At 42.9% G+C, this 22,281-nt stretch overlaps 1 protein-coding gene across 1 annotated transcript in view; it reads left to right on the top strand.

Moving 5' to 3' along the window:
• tbl1xr1a (TBL1X/Y related 1a) overlaps positions 1–22,281 on the top strand; it is a 98,445-nt gene that overhangs the window by 20,826 nt on the left and 55,338 nt on the right. Inside the window, exon 2 of the mRNA XM_055646257.1 lies at positions 20,727–20,806. The gene's annotated coding sequence lies outside the window, so the exon portion shown is untranslated. The remainder of the gene's footprint in view (positions 1–20,726; positions 20,807–22,281) is intronic.

Raw genomic sequence — 22,281 nt, forward strand, 5'->3', positions numbered from 1 at the left:
AGGGTTACACAAGGCCAAATTACAGTTGTTAATTCACTTGCCAGCCATTACGTCTTTTGAGATGTGGGAATAAATTGGAACACAAGGGAAAATCACATAGTGGTAAGGAAAATACAATTGTGCAGCGGTTGAGCTGCTGCCTCACAGTGCCAGAGACCAGGGTTCGATCCTGATTTCGGGTGCTCCCTATCTGGAATTTATATGTTTTCCTGGTGGTCGTGTGAGTTTATGTGATCTGGTGTCCTCTCACATCCCAAAGACGGGCAGGGCTGTCTGTTAATTGTCACTCTGTAAATTGCCCATAGTGTGTAGGAAGTGGATGAAAAAATGAGATAACGTAGAATGAGTGTGAACGGGTGATTGATAGTCGGTGAGCCGAAGGGCCTATTTCCACGCTGTATCTTTAAACTAAATGTGCAGATTCCACATGGACGGGGCCAAGTTTTGGATTGATCTCCACTGTGAACCGTGGGACAGCAGTGCTGGTGCACAGTCATGCTGTCTCAATGCTTGTTACTTATTGAAAACTTTGAACATGTCACTTGCAAATCTGTATCGTTAATGATATCAGAAAGAACAATGTTCTTTGTGCCGATTACTGGGGAACACCACTACCTAGCAGTCTTTGGGGGCGATGGAAGGTGGGGGTGGAGGAAGAATGAAAAGACTCATACATTTGCATGTTCTTTTCTTTCTCTTGGTCAGTTTTCTATCTGTACCTATTTCCTCTCTAATCCCATATCTTGTTACGTTATCAAAGAGCTCTGTGGTTGAATGGAATTTATCTTCAATAAATCTGTGGCTACTTCAATGAGCTCATACTTCACCAAACGTCAATTAGATTATTTTGGATGATAATCTCTAAAAGATTCCCATCGTCAGCGTTTTATCATCCTATAATTATCACTTCTCTTTGCTCTTTGTAAGTGATACATGACTCCAGTCCCAATTACACCACTTCCAGGTCTACAAAAACTGGGAAGATTGTGAGCAGTGTTGGTGAGTTTTCCTCTTGCTTCCTTCAACAGCCACCCTGAGATCCTACTTTCGGAATGCCCCTGACAAGTTTGATGGAAGGCTGAGCTAATTAGAGTCATAGGGTCACAGCGTGGAAACAGGCCCTTTGGCTCAACGTCCATGCCGTCCAAGATGCCCCATCTAAGCTAGTCCTGTTTGCCCGCCATATGCCTCTAAATCTTTCCTATCCATGTATCTGTTACGAGATTGTTGTCTCCTGTCAATGACAGCTTTCACTAAGTATCGAAATTGTCAAATAATCAAAGAAAAATTAAATTAAAAATATTTAATTAAAACAATAAAACATCTCCATTTATTTTTGAAAAAAAAAAATACTGATGATCAACTTGAATATGCTCAAAACGCTTGGCAGATGATACGGTACGTGTGCACTCGGTATGGAGAGAAGGCAGGTTACGGGATACTGAGTTGGATGATCAGCATTGATCATATTGAATGGCGGTGCAGGCTCGAAGGGCCGAATGGCCTACTCCTGCACCTAATTTCTATGTTTCTATGTAGAGATGAACAGAGGAAAGTGCAGATGGTTGAGTGCTTTGCAGATCAATCTGGTTTTGTTCACATGAGCAACTCCAGTTGCCTGTCACTATGATCTATATCCCACGTTCACTCTGATCTCTTTGTCCGGTCCCCTGCATTGTTATATCGAAGCCAAACCTAAGCTTGAGGAACAGCATTTTGTTTATCATCTGGGCACATTGTTCATGTCAAAATCAGCAACTTCAGGTAACTTGCATGGACAGTGTGTTTTTATTATTGGAGATACAAGAAATTGTAGATGCTGGATGGAAACTTGAACAAAATGCAAAATGTTGGAGTAACTCATCAGGTCAGGCAGCATCTGTGGAGGGAATTGATAGCGACGTTTCAGGTCTGAAGAAGGGTTCCGGCTCTGAAGAAGAATCCCAACACAAAATGTTGCCCAGCCTTTTTTTCTACAGATGCTACCTGACTCGCTGAGTTACTCCAGTACTTTGTGCTTTGCTCATGTTATTATTATTGTTCTTTCTGGGTTGCTCTCTCTCACTCGTGCTCTGGCATAATCCCATATATGTGTCAGACCACTTGTCCTTCCAACAACAAAAGCACGTTTCAGTTTCTGGTGTTGCAGTTCTGCTGCTCAAATCAATTATCTTGTTGCACCGAGCCTTCATTTGCCAATGCACTCCTATCTAGCCACCTTTGGTTATTTCTCTGGCACCTTGAATTTAGTGCAAATCTTCTGAGTGTCAGCGATGAGTCAAAGGCCATACAATGAGTACCAGGTTTACATCTATTGTCACATGTACTTGGGTACAGTGAATAGCTGTAAATGAATATAATCAAGCCAAGAGCTTGGAGATACATTGCATTAAGGGCCAGTAGATTTGTGGTACCTGCTTTGCCATGCATGATGCCTCTGGTATGAAAGCTTGGCTTATTTGACTCTCTAAATCTGGAAAAGATGGGCCTGGGTGGGTGGGGACCAAAGGCATTGAGCACGGGCAGCGGGTAGGGCTGGTGAAATCCTGTGGAAAATCACATGGAAGAGTCAATGTAGCCTTGATTTTCCAGAGCAGCTTATTGTTTATGCAGTTACTATAAACTATGTACTATGCATAGTTACTATTTGTTTTTGCCCTCTTAAATTTCGACGTGTTGTTTCTTTATTATAATTTGTGCTCATTTAATAGACATATTAGCATCTGTCATCAATCCAGTTGAACCAGGTCATTTAAAGTAATTATTCCAGCTGCTAGTTTGATCACTCAGCATCTTTTATGTCATCTTGCAGTAGAGAATTTAACCTGGATCAAGCATCAGAGCGTTTATTTGTCATATGAACTGATACAATTAAATTGTCACTTGGGGTTTGGTATATTATTGTCATGTGTTCCGAGGTACAGTAAAAAAAACTAGGTTTGGCAAACAGATCATATTAAACATAAATAAAATCAAGCCAAACTCAAGTACAATAGGTAGAGCAAAGTGGAAGGTATAGAGTGCAGAATAGTTCAATATTCACAATGGGGCTAATGAGGAGGTTGATGTAGTTGTGTGGTGAGGAGCAGAGATTTAGTTCCCCGAGTTTGATGTTTGGAAGAGATACGTTGAATGGTGTTGAATGCCAGGCTGTAGTCGATGAACAATAGCTTGACGTACATGTTCCTATGATACGGCACAGAGTAGAGAACAAGAGATTTTGCACAAACTATCGATCTGTTGTGGTCATAGCCGAATTGAAGTGAGTCCAGGTCATTATTGAGGCAGGAGTGCATCATTATCAATCTCTCAAAGCACTTAATCGTAATAGAAATGAGTGCCACTGGTCGATAGTCGTTGCGACATGTCATTTTGTTCTTCTTATGGTGATGTTATGAATGTCCTTTTATAGCAGGTGGAAAACTCAGATCATAGTAGTGAGAGGTTGAAGGTGTCTACAAAAGCTCCAGCCAATTGATCAGTGCAGGTTCTGAGAACGTGGCCAGGTATATATCATCAGGGCCAGATGCTTTCAGAGGGTTCATCATTAAGAAAGATCTTTTGGCCTTGGAGACTGAGATCGCACAGTCATCAAAGACTGAGGTTAATCGTTGTTCTCCCTTTTAAAGTGGAAAGGATTGAGCTTGCCTGTGAGTGTTGCTGTCCATTGATCATCTCAGTTTCACCTTGTAGAAAATGATGGCATGCAAACCCTGCCACAGTTTCCAACATCCGTCTGAGCCCCCAGTTTGGTCCCGAAATGTCTTGCATTCTCATTGGCCTTCTGGACATTGTGCCTGGATTTCCTGTATCGCTCTGAAACGGCAGACTGACTGCTCCTCAGTAGATTCTGGATATCCTGGTTCAGTACAGGCTGCTGGTTAGGGAACCCCCAAATGGTTTTGGTGGGAACACACTCCTCCATGCGTTTCCTTATGAAGTCAAAACGACAGTGGCATATTTCTGTTACCATAGCATAGTCGACCGGGTCCAAGTACTCTTAAAGTCACTCCTCTGCCTCCCCTGACCACCCACCACTGTATAATCTTTCTCGCCTGAGCCGTGCTCTTGGGTCTCTGCCTATACGGAAGAAGAAGGAGCATAGTCAGGTAGTCTGTATTTTTTTTCCAAAGTGAGGGTGAGGGATGGAGTAGCAGTGGTTGTGTGTTTGATGCTATGGTTCTGCAGGAAATAGGCTGTTGGTAGTCAGGAAGCCTCTTCAAGCTATTCTTCAAGTCCCTGACCATGATGGCGAAGTCGTAATGATGCACCTTCTGGTGTTTCTTGACCACCTCATGTGGCTGTTCTAATGCTAGCCATATGTCTGCTTGGGGGGGATTGTAGACTGCAGTCTTGCCAATAAGGGCAAATTCCCTTTAGAGGTAGAAGGGACTACTCACCATCGTGGGGCTGGCCAGCCTCGGAGCGTGGAGAGCTGTGGTGACGCACTGCTGCGGCCCGACTCCGGAGATCGGAGGCTCCAGCTGCAGGTCCGGTGGATGGGACATCGGAAGCTCACGAGTCCCTGGTGGGAGACCGCTTTTCAGAGCTCCACAACGCAACTTCTCCCGCCCGTGTCGCGGGGTTGGAACGACCCGGAGCGGGGCCGTACATCGCCCGGCGAGGCTTAAATGGCTGCGGGACTTGCCAACGCCCGCCGGGGGCTCCCCATTGCGACATTAAGACCTGCAGTGGGGCTGTACATCACCCGGCGCAGCCTTAACGGCCATGGGTCTTAACATCGCCCACCTGGGGGCTTTAAAATCGGGAGAAAAAAATGGAACACGGGAGAGAAAAGACTTTGCCTTCCATCACAGTGAGGAGGAGATTCACTGTGATGGATGTTTGTGTGAATTGAATTGTCTGTGTGTCTTGTAGAAATTGTTTCTTTTTGTATGGCTGTGGAAACAGAGTTTCATTTGAGCCTCATTGAGGTTCAAATGACAATGAATAAATATTGTATATTGTATCATAGAATCACTAAATTATTTCAATGACGGATCGATTTATGCCGTGTTTCTTAGTTTAAGATGGGTGTACTTATGATTATTCTACATAGGTGCTAACAAAATGTCACCACACTCCAGCACCATTTTAATACCATGGAATTCATGTCCAGAAGAATTACAACATAATTGCCGTCAATCTTTAACTTGAATTGTATTGTTTAAAATGTATGCCGGAAATGCGCAGAACTGATTTGATGCCAATTTGATCTTCACTCATCCTCCTAATGCACTGTCGTGATCACAGAGAAAACTTGATGTGTGCAACTCTCTCCTTCCCCCCTTTATCAGCCCTGCCTCCCCCCCCCCCCCCCCCCCCCCCCCCCCCCCCCCCAACACACGAAAACCTGACTCCTCAAAGGAGTCTCACTAATGTGTTTGTTATGGCGATTGAACAGTTCATAGAATCACAGAAACATCAGCACAGAAAAAGAGCCTTGCATCCTATTCATCAATGCCAACCATGATGCTTATCTATGCTAATCCCATTTGCCTGTACAGGTGCACAACCTTTTATCCGAAAGCCTTGGGACCAGACACTTGTCGGATTTCGGACATTTTCGGATTTCAGAATGGAAGATTTTTAGCGTAGATTAGGTAGGTAGCGCGGGCGGCTTGAAAAGTCTGGAGCAGCTGCCTCCTCCCCGGAGACCGGGAGAATCATTGCATAAATGTTAGTCAGTTAGTTTGGAGGGATTTTATGTGGTGGTGGTGGTGTAGGGGTGAAGGGGGAAACTTTAATTCTTAGTCCCCTACCCACCTGGTCGGCGACTCCCAACCTCGCGGAGCTGGGGGCTCCGTCCGGCCGCGGGCGGCGCCGGTTGTAGCTCCGACCCCGGCAACTCTACCCCTGGCTGCGAGGCGCTCCAAATCCAGCGCGGCCCGCGGCCGGACGTCCCAGCTCCGAGAATGTCGGGAGTCGGCGGCGTCGCAGCACTGGGATACCAGCGGGGAGCGGGCAATGCCTTACCGGGTCGCCGTGCGGCAAGCTCCGGAGCGCTGTGGCCGCCTTCTCCCAACATTCGCGGAGCGTCGCTGGATTTGGAGCCGCGGAGCTGGGGGCTCCGTCCGGCCGCGGGCGGCGCCGGTTGGAGCTCCGACCCCGGCAACTCTACCCCTGGCTGTGCGGCTCCAAATCCAGCGACGCTCCGCGATGTTGTGTGTCGGCGGCCACAGCGCTCCGGAGCTTGCCGCACGGCGACCCGGTAAGGCATTGCCCGCACCCCGCTGGTATCCCAGCGCTGCGACGCCGCCGACTCCCGACATTCGCGGCGCTGGAGCGTCCGGCCGCGGGCCGCGCTGGATTTGGAGCGCCTCGCAGCCAGGGGTAGAGTTGCCGGGGTCGGAGCTACAACCGGCGCCGCCCGCGGCCCCACCGGCCACAGCGCTGCGGAGCTTACTGCACGGCGACCCGGTAAGGCATTGACCGGTCCCCGCCTCTCCGACCAGGTAGGGGACTAAGAATTAAAGTTTACCCCTTCACCCCCCTTCACATAAAAGCCCCCCAAACTAACTGTCTAACATTTAAGCAATGATTTACAGATGTTTAAGCGTCTCCCGGTCTCCAGGGAGGAGGCAGCCGCTACAGTAGTACAGACCTGGGTTGACCGTGGGTCGTTTTGGGTCAGGTTTGGCGCCAAACGCGAGCTTTGGTGCGCAGACGACATCTGGAAAAAATGGCCGGTTTTCGGAGCTTTTCGGTTTCTGGAACACCGGATAAAAGGTTGTGCACCTGTATTAGGACTACAGTGCATTCAGAAAGTATTCAGACCCCTTCACTTTTTCCACATTTTGTTACATTACAGCCTTATTTTAACTTGGATTCAATTTATTTTTTATCACTAATCTACACACAATACCCCGGAATGCAGAAGCGAAAACAGGTGTTTAGAAATTTTTGCAAAGTGATTAAAAAGAAATAACTGAAATATCACATTTACATAAGTATTCAGATGGTTTGCTACGGTGCTCAAAATTGAGCTTGGTTCATCCTGATTCCATTGATTATCCTTGAGATGTTTCTACAACTTGATTGGAGTCCACCAGTGGTAAATTAAATGGATTGGACATGATTTGGAAAGGCACACACCTGTCTATATAAGGTCCCACAGTTGACAGTGTATGACAGAGCAAAATCCAAGCCATGCAGACGAAGGAATTGTCCGTAGACCTCCGAGACAGGATTGTGTTGAGACACAGATCTGGGGAAGGGTATTAAACAATTTCTGCAGCATTGCAGGTCCCGAAGAGCACGGTGGCCTCCGTCATTCTTAAATGGAAGAACTTTGGAACCACCAGGACTCTTCATAGAGCTGGCCGCCCAGCAAAACTAAGCAAAACTGAGCCTGGACTTGAACCTGATCGAACATCTCTGGAGGGACCTGAAAATCGCTGTGCTCCCCATCTAACCTGACAGAGCTTGAGAGTATATGCAGAGAAGAATGGGCGAAATTACCCAAATACAGGTATGCCAAGCTTGTAGCGTCCTACCCAAGAAGACTTGAGGCTGTAATCGCTGCCAAAGGTGCCTCAACAAAGTACTGAGTAAATGGTCTGAATACTTATGCAAATGTGATTTCAGTTATTTATTTTTAATTACTTTGCAAAAATTTCTAAACACCCGTTTTCGCTTTTTTATTATGGGGTATTAAGTGTAGATTGATAATTTAAAAAAAAAGAATCTAATCCATTTTAGAATAAGGCTGTAACGCAACAAAATGTGGAATTGGTGAAGGGGTCTGAATACTTTCTGAATGTAGTCTCCTAGCCATATCCAACCAACTACCTGTCCATATACCTTTCATGCATGTGTGTTGAATTTCCAGTCTTGTTGCTTGCATATTATGTTTTTTGAAAATATGCTCGCAGAACACACAGTTCGCTCAATGCATGATACTAGTGTTGCATAACATGACTTTTGATACTCTATTTCAATTTCAATTTGATACTCTATTTCTTTTTTTTTAAAAGAACTCGAACTGCTTGGAAAATCTATGCCACAGGGCAAACAATAAGTAACCTAAAAGCCCCAGTGAATATTGTTGCATTTACTTCTGGTGGAAGCTGATGTTTCAGTTTGGTTATGTAACCAAGAATCTATTAAAGGATAACCTAATTTGAAAGCCCCATGTCTTCAGATGCTGTAAATTAATTTGTGAGAGAGATTAATGAGATTCATCCAAAAAAAAACTAAAGCATCAATTCATAGAATTTGCATTAACTTGGTAGGTTGGCTTTATCTTTCAAGAAGCAAATGTAGAAACACAGTGATTCTTTTTATAATACAGTGGTTAAACATTAGGGACTTGAAAAAAGAATGATGTGTTTAAATATAGAAATAGTATTGATATAAATGCTAGAATTAAAAATTTCCGTAATCTTTGCTGAATGCTCAAAAAATGCACCTTTCTTCGGTTTATTAATATCCAATTCTAATTCTCCTCCTCCTCCTCTGCATTCTTAGTCCCTTAGGGATGGGGATGATGTGTTTCACCTGCAATTCTGTGGCATTTAATTTTAGCTTAATGTGGGAATAACATGATAGAAACAATTAACTGCAAATTGTGCAATTAGAGGATGGAATGGAGGTGGAAGGGGAGGGGTGGAATAAGTGCGAGTTCAGGTGGAGCACAGGGAAATGGAGGGTGGGTGGGTTGTGGGGGAAGAAAGATGAGGGGGAGGGTTTTATAATTATTTTAAATAGGAGAATTCAGTGTTCATATCATTGGGTTGTAAGCTACCCAAGCAGATTATGAGCGGTGTTCTTCCAGTTTGCTTGTGGCCTCACTCTGGCAATGGAGGAGGTCCAGGACAAAGGTAATTGTGGGAATGGGAAGAGGATTTAAAATGGTTAACAACCGGGAGATCCAGCAGGACATGGTGGACCAAGGGCAAGGACAAAACCATCGCCGGGTCTATGCTTGGTCTCACCAATGTGCAGGAGGCCACACCAGGAACACTGGATGTAGTGGATGTGGTTAAAGGAGGTGCACATGAACCTCTGTCTCATCTGGAAGGACAGTAACATTGGTTCCACAATGGTGGGAAACTAGTGTGTGTGTGTATATATATATATATATATATATATATATATATATATATATACTCACTTTTCACAAAAGGAGGGGGAGGGAAAGCAGGAAACGATAGGATGTTAACCAGACAGGCCACACAGTGCGAATGTTGGGATGTGAGAGCTTCAGTGACCCAGGTTCAGTCCTGACCTCGATGCTCTGTGTGTGAAGTTCGCATGATATTGCTTGATAGGTTAATTTGTTATTGTAAATTATCAGCACTGTGCCGTAGAATAGGAACAGAATTGGTGGTCATGTGAGAAGAAATGGGTTGCAGTGAAAAGATGGAGGGGGTTGAAGGGATTGATGACTTTGCTCTGAGTTGACATTGACAGTGAGCTGAGTGGTCTCCTGTGTTGTGAGAAATGTAACATATCAGTAATAGAGAAAATATTGGTATCTTATTATTGGATGATCGCGATGCAGTTAAGAATTTTATTGGCTGTGGTGTCCATTGAAGGCTGCTGAATAGTTTCAAGGCAGTGATGAATTATGTGAAAGATATCCCATGGAATGACAGATTGGGTGTGAGGGACTGGATATTTATACTCTTGTTTTGATTGTAATGTCTAAAAAGTCCATATACAATGTTTGATGCTGCTGCTTACATTTTGTTTGGATTTATTGTTTGTTGTAGATCACATCCATTAATACCCTTTGTCTATGACAGACATAAAAGGCTGGAGTAACTCAGCAGGTTAGGCAGCATCACTGGAGAAAAGGAAACGGTGACGTTACTTTTTTCCAGAGATGCTGCCTGACGTGGTGAGTTACTCCAGCCTTTTGTGTCGGTCTTCGGTTTAAACAAGCATCTGCAGTTCTTCCCAACACTTTACCCATTGGCTGTTGGGTGGGGGTCGTAGGCAGTTAAGGATGATTTGTGTAATAGTTTATTGATGGCACTATTAATTGCCACTATTGGAAGCCTGCAATGTCTCTGAGCATCTTTTGGCATGTATCTTGTTCCCAGATGAGGCCAGAGCTGGGCCAGGAGTACTGCTCTGCTGTGCTCTTTTGTTTTGCTCCAGAGATCTTACAGATTTTCTGCTGTTTGATGGTCTTTCTAACCTCTCGCCAGACTGGAGATATCGGTAATAGTTCAGAATCCGACCTTTCTGTCCTGGGCTTCCTCCATGGCCAGAGTGAGGCCCACCGTAAATTGGAGGAGCAGCACTTCATATTTCGCTTGGGCAGTTTACACCCCAGCGGTATGAACATTGACTTCTCCAATTTTAGGTAGTCCCTGCTTTCTCCTTCTTCCCCTCCCCTTCCCAGCTCTCCCACAGCCCGCTGTCTCCGCCTCTTCCTTTCTTCTTCCCAACCCCCCACCCCCACCAGTCTGAAGAAAGGTCTCGACCCGAAACGTCGCCTATTTCCTTCATTCCATAGATGCTGCCTCACCCGCTGAGTTCTCTAGCATTTTTGTCTACTTTCAGTAATAGTTGATAAGTTCATGAATCTTTGAAAAGTGTGATTGATGGGTCATAGGGAATGGCTGATTCCAAACAAATCCAACCCCTGATATAATGCTTAGATCATGGCCTTGCTAACCAGACAATACGTGGCCCCATGGCAGCTCCCTTGGTAGAAAATATGACGGTGTTGATCAGTCAGCAGCTTTTGGCAGAAGGGCAGGAGAGCCCTTTTCATGAGCAGCAAATGTTACCACAATGTTTCATGAGCAGCAAATGTTACCAGACTCATTTGCTTTAAGATGGTTGTAAAATGCTCCATGACTTTCTTATGCACCTGGTTTTGGACTTTCAAGTGACTATCCTTGATCCCTGTAATCACTTGGGCTAACGTCCACTCACTGGTTCTTGCATGCTTGTCAGCGAGATTCCTGAATTTCTTGCATCTTCAAGTCAAGAGTGTTTTAATTGTAATATGTGCCAACAACAGAAAAATAAAATGTGTACTTGCAGCAGCATAACTGGCCTGTAAACACAACCCTCAATCTTAAAACCTTGTATAATCTTTCTGGCAGAATTAATCAGAACTTGGCGGGGTAATATGGAATGAGTTGGCAGAGGATGTAGTTGAGGCAGGTACGATAACAGCATTTAAAAGACATTTAGCAAGCACTTGGATAGGAAAGGTTTAGTGGGATATGGGCCAAATGCAGCCAGGTGGGACTAGTGTAGATGGTGCACCTTGGTCGGCATGCATGGACTAGTTGGGCTGAAGGATCTGTTTCTGTGCTGTATGACTCCATGATTATGCCTCTGTAAGTTCTCTATTTTGTGAAGTTCTTGAGTTAGCCATGGAGCCATGCAGTCATGCCTCATCCAAGACTGAGCATACAGCACAGTCAGTTTGACTATAGGCTAGCTCTTTCAAGTAGTTTATCGATTGTCTATTGATTTAAAGTGACTCCCAGGATTTTTTGGAGACAAAGATGGAAGCTATTTAGTGTCCTAATTGGAGTGCATTTTGCGGGTTTCATAATGGTTCTGAAGCAGATGACATCATATCTCCGCATGTTAGCACTATCCTACACACTAGGGACAACTTACAATTTCACCGAAACCAATTAACCTACAAACCTGCACGCCTTTGGAATGTGGGAGGAAACTGGAGTACCCGGAGAAAATCCATGCGGTCACGGGGAGAATTTACAAGCTCCATACAGACAGCACCTGTAGTTGGGATTGAACCTGGGCTCTGGCACTGTAAGGCAGCAACTACCCATGTGCCACCGAGCTGACCTTAATGTTTATGAGTAGCCTCTTGAGGAGCGCTTCGCAACCTTTTTACCCTTGTGGAACCCTTGAAGTAATGTCTCAGGGAACCCCTACATAAAAATTATTATATATCTTTATTAATCTCTTTCTCTTTCATAAACTTCATAAGGCAAACATAATATATTTTTCTGATAACTGGTTTAAGCAAAAAAATAACTTAGTTTGCTCAAGTTTATTGACAATGCAAAAACAAACTGAAATCAAACTCCTTGTTCAAAACTGAAGCAAATAAAGGCAAACAGAAGAACTAACCTTGGAGGAGGAGTAGAGAGAGAGAGAGAGAGAGAGAACAAAAACTTTTCTTAAACTAACAAAAAAAACCATAAATAACCTTTTGATAAATTAACAAAAATAAACATAATTCATATAACATCCCTAAATGATGTGTAAAAATTACTAAATAACATGGGTGAATGCACGCCAGGAAGCACAGACAGAATGGAGACCGTGCATGCGTCTGTACTCGAGTGAGTCACTTGATGATACACAAATCTGTCACGTACAGGTTCTGTCCACTGACCACTAAAGGCCGTTTCACACTGGCGCCGTATAGACATCGCTAAATATGACGTCGCTAAATATGCTTAATAAATGTCGCTAAACATGCCGTACGTGTGTATTAAAGTTACGAATGTGAAATTAAACACAAAAATGACTCAAAAATGCATTTACATATGATTAGCCTATTTATCGCTATTTCTCTCGCAACCCCTAGTGAACTCTCGCGGAACCCTAGAGTTCCGGGGAACCCCGGTTGAGAAACACTGCTTTAGAGTTTATATTTTAAAATCAACTCTGACAGCGTTTCCAAAACCATGCCCTCTACTACCAAGGACAAAGCTATTAGCTGTACGGTAACGAGATTGCATGTTCCTCTTTCAAATTGTGCACACACCATGACTTGAAAACATATCACAGTTCCTTCAACATTGTGAGGTCTAAAATCTGGAACTCCCTTCCTAACACGATTGTTCTGTGAGCAGCGAGTCTGTGGACTCATTTGCGTCAAGATGGTGGTAAAATGCTCCTTGACTTTTTCATGGGCCACTTACCGAGACAATTTATTATCACCTCAAGAGCATTTGTGGATGAATAATAATAAATGCTGTTGTTACTCAAATGTTACAAACTGAATAAATAAAAATCATAGTTGCAAACTTTATTGCGGATAATTGTTACAGCTATCTATAGCTTCATAGTGTGATTTATTTTGATTAAATCAAGATCTCCAAACAATGTTTAGTTTAAAGATAGACAAAATGCTGGAGCAACTTAGCGGGACAGGCAGCATCTCTGGAGAGAAGGAATGTGTGACTTTTTGGGTCGAGAATGTTTAGTTTAGAGATACTGCATGGAAACAGGCCCATCGGCCCATGGAGTCCGCATCGAGCAGCGATCCCCGCACATTAACGCTATCGTGCACACACTAGGGTCAATTTACACTTGTATCAAGCCAGTTAACCTCCAAACCTGTACGCCTTTGGAGTGTGTGAGGAAGCCGAAGATCTCGGTGAAAACCCACGCGGTCACGGGAGAATGTACAAACTCCGTACAGACAGCACCCATAGTAGGGATCAAACCCGGGTCACTGGCGCTGCGAGCACTGTAAGGCAGCAACTCTACCACTGCGCCACCATGCTGCCCTGTGTGCTTCAATGTGTGTTATTAATGTGTTTGATAATTATATCCTGAAATCTTGTACTCTGTGAATTTGATCTTGTGATAACACGGACTTTGCATAAACAACGTTATTTCAATGCATTTAGTGTTTTTAGTTTTTAACATTTGCTGCCTTTGTACACGTGTTTCATTGAATGGCACGGCCATTATTCTGAAAATAACAATGAATATCATCCTATGTTGCATTTCATGTATAGTTCTGAAATTGAATATATTTCATAAACCCTTTGAGGTAGAGTTTGCTTACTTTAGGATATTTGGAACTGAAATCTATATCTTTGAATTAAAATCTGTTCATTTTCAAGTATTCTAATCTCCCTTCATCTAATTACCATCTCATTCTATTAGGGACGAACAAAAGTAATTTGGAATTACAGATAATTTGATGTCAAACAATATTAAAGACACAAACGAAATGAAGCAATGTCCCAACTTCAGAGAAATTGCAAAAACATTTAATTTTATGAAAGAAAATATGAGCTATTTTGATGTTCTTTGCTTGCACTTAATTTCAATAGGATCAAATAAACCGTAGTAATGAAAGATACAGCTGTATATGTGAAATAGAACATGGAAAGGTACAGCACAGGAACAGGCCCTTTGGCTCTATATGTCCGTGCCTACCAACATGATGCCAAGTTAATCTAGCCTCATCTGCCTGCTCATGATACAGTACCCTCCATAATGTTTGGGACAAACACCCATCATTTATTTATTTGCCTCTGTACTCCACAATTTGAGATTTGTAATAGAAAAAAAATCACATGTGGTTAAAGTGCACATTGTCATTATTAAAGGGTGTTTTATACATTTTATACTGTATACAGGGAAATTCTATTTTTTGCATACAATTCATAAAAAAATCTTACTATACGTAAGCATAATCATGCTTGACTACAATGAGTATAAGAATAGTAGATTACACCTGAGGCTGTATGCAAGAATCACCACGTTTCAAGTGCCATCTTGTACCTTTGAAGTTCAGAGTTGTTAAAACTGTTAGACTAATGTGGCCAGAAAGGCTCGTAAACCTGGCAGCAGCACTAGGTTGGAGTTGCTGGGGTCGGTCTGGACTGGTGATGCTACCACTGTTGCAAAATGACACCTTGAGGCCTAGTGCTTGTCTTTCTGACTTTTAAACTCATTGAGGCCCTGTTTTGCATTCCCTTTACATTTTTTGGGAATCCCATCCCCTGCTCCCCTTTAAATCCACGTGGTTCAGTGCAATACATGTTCTACAGCAACACCTAGACAAGCAAGGGGGACAAGTGTGTTGGTATATAATGAAAGTAATAGCCAGTAAGCAAGAAAAAGCGTGCTTATCTGGCACCATCAAAGTCAAGAAGATGCCAGATTACTGGGGTCTTTAGATCATTGTACTTGTTTGTATAAATTTGCTTTAAGAATTTGCAGTGGCTTTTGTGTGATTTGTCTCACATTAATTGTGCTTATCAAACTATTTGCCTTCAGTTATCCAAATGATGGGCTGAAATGGAGCTGAGTGCAGGAAAACAAAGTTTACTCAATATCAACAACAATAAAGAGAAAAGATAGTTTAATTTTGTTTTTGCATAACCAATGTAATCCTTTTAGCAGCATTGTGGGAAGAAAGGAAAGCTAGGGTGGGAGGATTAAATAATTATTGAAATTGGATTGATGTGCACACTATTTCTTTCCTCAATGAGAAAAAATGCTGGAAAATGTTGGACTACTTAAACGATTATATTGGTGAGGTAATGGAAATATGTTTAAGGAAATAGTTAGGATCATGATAAGATAAAGTTCAAACAAGTATAAAGGGAAATTGAGAGAATAGACAAGGAAAGATTAGCAGTTCCAAAAGTCCAAAATTAAATGAGCATGTTAACAGAACATTGTGAATCCACCACCCTGGATAAGCTAATGCTGGACAGGTTGCGTCACACTGTGAGTGGCAGCCTTCTGTTTACTCTTCCTAATTCTATTTCACCACTGCTCAGAACAAACATGATATCTCGTGCTTAAAATCTATGCACATCAAGAGAAGTTGTATGGATCTAATTTATCCAAACCCTTTCATAACATACTTTTCCATTACATCCTCTTTCCGCTATATCCCGTCTCCTCCAATGCCAGGGATATTATTCTACAGTTTTACAAACATTTCCTTATGTTCTGTTTTCTATCATTTTACTCTTCAAAGGAAGACTGCACAGTGGTTGTGTTAGGGCCAAGTATCGTTTTAAATGACTTCTCTTGTCAGCACTTGCCAAATGCATCCTAACGTCTGTTGTTTGAATAGCCTGAACAGTTCATTAGAGCCGTAATTTCTGTGCTTTTAAACAGATATCCTCATGGACCATGCATTTTCCCATATTATGTTGTATCCGCCATTTCCCTCATTTGTTGAGCTCACCATCATGGTCATGAATTTGCCCTTTTTATTGGCACCCTGAAGCAACAGGACAGCTTTCAATGTTTTGTTACCAGCATTGATCTTCTCAATTACGATAAGAGTTTCAGAGTTTTTATTTTTAGGATTTAAACTATTATTTCAGTTCTGAATCAGATGTAGTTTGGGATTGCTTATTAAAAGCATCTTGATATTTTTTTCCTCTATAAAATCTGCCTAACTTTACTAGGGACAATAGCTCCGAGCAAAGTTGGAAGTTGAAGATCTTCCAAAATATGAAAGGCTAAGTGCCAGCCACCAATGTTGAGATTCTGATTTTAGATTTTGAGCCTTTTTGGAAAGGAATTCTAGTTTGCATCTATGGTGTGGAGCATTTTCTATACCTGGTGCCAATACCGTATGGAATTATACTATGACTATTGAATCTTGTCTTCCAAAGAAATTGGAACGACAGCAGTCTCTTAACCAAGAGATTTCACGTCCATTTCAACCAGCTGGTGTTGCAGATTTGGAAATTGAGGGAAATGATTTTGGATGTCAAAGATCTAAATCTTTGATTTCAAAACTGCACTGCGATATGCCTTCATGAGATGAGATATTGAGTCAAATTGATAGCCCTAAAATACAAACCAATGGAGACATCTGGCAAGAAATGTATTCACAAAACTCTGAATATTATGGTGCTGTCAAAACTTGACAACAATTTAGCATTTTTCACGACATCTTAGTGCTGTTGGAAAATTAATCTCATTTTTGTGGAAGAGGTTGTTCTCCATACATTTTATGGTAGAGGTCCATCTAATGTATAGGAAAGAACTGCAGATGCTGGTTTAAATCGAAGGTAGATACAAAATGCTGGAGCATCTCTGGAGAGAAGAAATGGGTGACATTTCGGGTCTGAGGAAGGTTCTCAAGTCGAACCGTCACCCATCCCTTCTCTCCAAATAATGTAAACAGGAGTGCAATGTACAGCATTACGTTCAGTTTAGTTTATTGTCACGTGTACCGAGGTACAGTGCAAAACCTTTGCACTGACGTGGAAAATCAGTAGTTTAGTTTAGAGATACAGCATGGATACAGGGCCTTTGGCCCAACTAAGCTTTACTAGCCCCGATTCTCCTGAAACCATGTTTTTTGGAAGGGCCAGTTCAGCATGTTTCTTCATGCTGAGATTTGTGTTTCATTACAATTTCAAATACAACCATGTGTGCCTTGATTGTTTTGCTCATGGAGCTCAGGGCCACGGTTGCTAAGCATTGCTGCTAATATGCCATGTCTCGCAGTTTTCTGTTTATTGCTTCCTAGGCCACGGAAGGAGAGAAGCCTTCGTGTACACTTCCCTCAGCTGACAGAAACTAGCACAATTATTTACCATCAACACAGGCATTTGATGTCATTTTAGAGACCTCCCTGGCAAATTCCTGCTATGAACACCTGGTTATAGCCATGTGGAGGTCTCTGTATCTGCCATCCCCCTCCCTATTTACGATACATACTTCTTGCGCGTTCTGTTCTTCATCAACCTGCTCAGGCTTCTGTCCTTGACTCTTTCTATCAAGTGGAACATTGGGGTCAAGGAAAGAGCGTTCACGTCGCAGCCCTGTTTCCACCAATCTTTCCACCGTAACGCACAAGAAGCAACAAGACAGACAGCATTTTATGCAGATGCCGAGAAGCTCTGGCTGAACAACTTCTAATCTTGTGTGTGGACTCGATAAGAAGAATAAGTGGAACATTTATTAATTTGTGGACCACACTCAGCAACGGTTATAAAGTGTTACATTTAGTATAGTATAGAGATACAGAATGGAAACGGGCCTCTCAACCCACCGAGTCCACTCTGACCATCAATCATCCGTTCACACTTGTTCGATGTTATCCCACTTTCTCAACCACTCCCTACATATTAGGGGCAACTTTGAAGAGGGCAATTAACCTACAAACCCGCACGTCTTTGGGACGTGAGAAGAAACTGAAGCACGTTGAGCAAACGCACGTGTTCACAGTGGGAACATGCGCACTCTGCGCACTCCGTACCCAGGTCAAGTTTAAGTTTATTATTGTCAAGTATACCAAGATACAGCGAGAAGCCTTATTTTGCATGCTGTCCAATCAAATCAGATAATAATAATCAAGCCAACTCAAGTACAATAGGTAGAACAAAGGGAAAGATACATAGTGAAGAAATATAGTTCACAGCATTGTAGTAGTGCAACATTTTCAGAGACAAAGTCCAATTGTGGAGGTGAATCAGACAATGCCATAGCTTGTGGAATGACGGTTCAGAAGCTTGATAACAGAGGGAACATATCCATTAATAGTTGCTGAATTTAATTTTCTGGGAACTTTATCGCTAGCTGATATATGTTTGAGTAGGTTGGCTATTAAACTCCTGATTGAGCCTTCTCAATATATTTTTATCCAACTGACCTTGACATGTTCAGGTTAAACCTTTATGAAGGTGACATCCTCTCAACATGGATAGCGTGCCATGGTGGAATGCATGTGTAGGGTTCACCAGCTCACCCATGGTTCACCCATGTCCTGCTGTATAAGATGATACCTAACTCTATAAACTTGTATACCCATGCAAGCCCTTTACTACAGCTTTACCCGAGCAGAATAGGACAGCATGGAAACATGATCCATTATTCCAGCTATTAAACACCTGTCTATACTGATCCCGGTCATTGGATAAAACCTTTTTTGTTGTTTTGATAGTGTAGTTCTTTATAGGCCCTTGGGCGAGAGGGAAACGAGGGGTCGATGTCCCAGGCTGAGTAGGTGATAAACCTTTCATGTAATCTTTTGAAGTAGGATGACAGTGTTTGTAAAAGTGGATTCTACTGTCATTATGAACAAAACATTCATACTGGGGAAATCTGAAAAATGTAATAACAATTTTAGGAAGTAAAGTCAGGAAGTATCTGCAGACTGCCAGTTTAACTTCAGTACATGTTTCGTTCCGGATGCTTAAATTCAAACACGGTAGAACTGCATGATTTAGAATCATACAGCTTGGAAATGGTACCAACAGCCCAACTCTTCCATGCTTCCTGTTCAATAGACAATAGATGCAGGAGTAGGCCATTCGGCCCTTCGAGCCAGCACCGCCATTCAATGTAATCATGGCTGATCATTCACAATCCGTACCCCGTTCCTGTCTTCTCCCCATATCCCCTGACACCGCTATTTTTAAGAGCCCTATCCAGCTCTCTATTGAAAGCATCCAGAGAACCTGCCTCCACCGCCCTCTGAGGCAGAGAATTCCATAGACTCACCACTCTCTGTGAGAAAAAGTGTTTCCTCGTCTCCGTTCTAAATGGCTTACTCCTTATTCTTAAACTGTGGCCCCTGGTTCTGGACTCCCCCAACATCGGGAACATGTTTCTTGCCTCTAGTGTGTCCAAGCCCGTAACAATCTTATATGCTTTCAATGAGATCTCCTCTCATCCTTCTAAACTCCAGAGTGTACAGGCCCAGCCACTCCATTCTCTCAGCATATGACAGCCCCCCCCCCCCCCATCCCGGAAATTAACCTTGTAAACCTAAGCTGCACTCCCTCAATAGCAAGAATATTCTTCCTCAAATTAGGGGACCAAAACTGCACACAATACTCCAGGTATGGTCTCACTAGGGCTCTGTACGACTGCAGAAGGACCTCTTTGCTCCTATATTCGATTCCTCTTGTTATAAAGGCCAACATGCCATTCGTTTTCTTCACTGCCTGCTGTACCTGCATGCTTACTTTCATAGACTGATGCACAAGGACCCCCCAGATCCCGTTGAACTTCCCATATTCGCAACTTGACGCCATTTAGATAGTAATCTACCTTCCTGTTTTTGCTACCAAAGTGGATAACCTCACATTTATCCGCATTAAACTTCATCTACCATGCATCTGCCCACTCCCCCAACCTGTCCAAGTCACCCTGCATGCTCATATCATCCTCCTCACAGTTCACACTGCCACCCAGCTTTGTGTCATCTGCAAATTTGCTAATGTTACTTTGAATCCCTTCATCCAAATCATTGATGTATATTGTAAATAGCTGCGGTTCCAGCACCGAGCCTTGCAGTACCCCACTAGTCACTGCCTGCCATTCTGAAAGGGAACCGTTAATCCCTACTCTTTGTTCACCTGTTTGAAATTTGAAAATATTATTACGAATAAAAGTAGAACACAGGACGAAATTTATGTCTTAATTAGAGTAAATTTGTTTTATACCAATAATGGGTTCATTTTCTATTGCGTTAAAAATGTGCTCAGGTTTATTTTCCTTTTGCCCTCTAGCTTATATGTGTTTATGTCTAGGGAGCAGTTTTAGGCAGTATTCTTTTTAAACTCCATATTCCGTCCTTGATTTTTTCCCATTATGAACACACTGTGATTTTCTGCAATATAATCCCATGGGTACTGATTGCACTGGTAATAGATGAGATTCATTGTTTTTGGCACAGTGGTAGAGCTGCTGCCTCACAGCGCCAGAGAACCAGGTTCAATCCTGACCTCGGGTGCTGTCTGTGTAGAGTTTGCACGTTTTCCCTGTGACCGTCTGGGTTTTCGCCGGGGGTCCGGTTTCCTCCCACATCCCAAGATGTGCGGGTTTATAGATTAATTGCTCTTTGCAAATTGCCCTGAGGGTGTAGGGAGTGGATGGAAAGGGGGATAATATAGAACTAGGGTGAACGGTTGTCAACATGGACTCAGTGGGCTGATGGGCCTGTTTCCGTGCTGTATCTTTTAATCAAGCAAACAATAACTATTTGGGATTATCTTTATAATCTTTAGTGTAAATCATATTTATCACATTTATTTTACTTCACACAGGTGCTACAACATTTTTGGAGTGCTGACATAATTCACCATTTGCTGGACCTGGAATTTTTCACTATTAGGAATTGAAACTGGTAAGTTGGCCATTTGCATTATTTCCTCTCAATAGCTACTTAGAGTGCACTGTGTCTCGTAATGTGATAATTTGAAGACATGTGAACCTATTTCAAGACATTGAAGTTACTTGGTTTTGTACCACAAGCTGGTTGGTGTGTGTTGACATGCACTTTGATTGGGTTGTCCACCATGGACATGTCTTGACCAAACAGATCGGACATAGGAGTCCAGTTCTGCTTTCAACAGTTCTGCTTTTGAAATGGTTAGATTGAAACCTATGGGTTTTTAATTGATGTATTTAGATATCCTTTGTATTTAAAAAAAATATTTAAACACTACTATATTTGTTACTGCCTTTATCTGGGCCCCTATGCTTACTGATAGGGGATCCTGAGCATTTCACCAATTTTAGTAAGTGTGTTGCTTTAAGACACAAAATAATAAGTTTTAATTTCTGCATAATAAGTTTGAAAAATAAGTAAATTAATGAACACGGAATGTGTAGTTTCTTTTTGACATGCTAAGTACTTTTTTGAAAGAAATGAATGCTTTCAAAAATAAATGGACACTAGGGAAAATTGAATAGTTGTTATGAGAAGTTAAATTTTTTAATCTAGTCAGTGAAATGTTTAAGGACCAGTATCAGTTATCGATTTAGAATTGAACACCATATATGTTTTGGAGTTGCCATTCAGTTGAGCTTAAAGGTATGTGTAGGAAGGAACTGCAGATGCTGGTTTAGATTAGATTAGATTATTACTTTATTAATCCCCTTATTTAGGGGAAATTCAGATGTCCTTGCAGCACACTAATAAAAATACAACATAGCATTCAAGAAGTTTAACATTAAAACATAAAACATCCCCCCCACAGAGGTTCCCACTGTGGGGGAAGGCACAAAGTCCAGTCCCCATCCTCTTGTCCACCCAGAGTCAGGCCTATTGAGGCCTCCACAGTCGCCGTTACGGGGCCTGATGTTCCCGGCCGTTCTCGCCAGGTGATGGTACTCTGGTGTCAGTAGAACCCTCAGCGGCTTGGGGTGCCAGGAACGGCCGCCCTCTTACCGGAGACCGCGGCCTCCAGGCCAATAGACCGCGCTGAACGAAGCTTCACTCACTGGCGATCTTGGCGAAAGATCCCAGGCTCCGAGATGTAAAGTTCAGCGCCGCAGCTGACCGCTCCACAGAACCACGGCTCCACGATGTTTTTATCGGCGGTCCCAGCATACTGGAGTTCAAGCGCGGCGACCCAGGCAAGGCATCGCCCGCTCCGCAACAGCGCCCCAGTGCTGCGCCGCCACCAAAGCCGAGGTTCTGGCCAGGTCCCCTCAGAAAACGTCGCTCCAGGACCCGCTGGTAGGCCGCGAGGACAGGTCGAAGGTGCTGCTCGGAGGAAGGCAGCCATTCCGACCAGGTAGAGACTTGAAAAGCAGTTTCCCCCTTTCCCCCCACCACCCCCCACACATAAAAAGATTAGACCCCCCGACTACACA

This window comes from Leucoraja erinacea, chromosome 14 (genome assembly GCF_028641065.1).
Source record: "Leucoraja erinacea ecotype New England chromosome 14, Leri_hhj_1, whole genome shotgun sequence".
Classification (NCBI taxonomy): Eukaryota; Metazoa; Chordata; class Chondrichthyes; order Rajiformes; family Rajidae; genus Leucoraja; species Leucoraja erinaceus.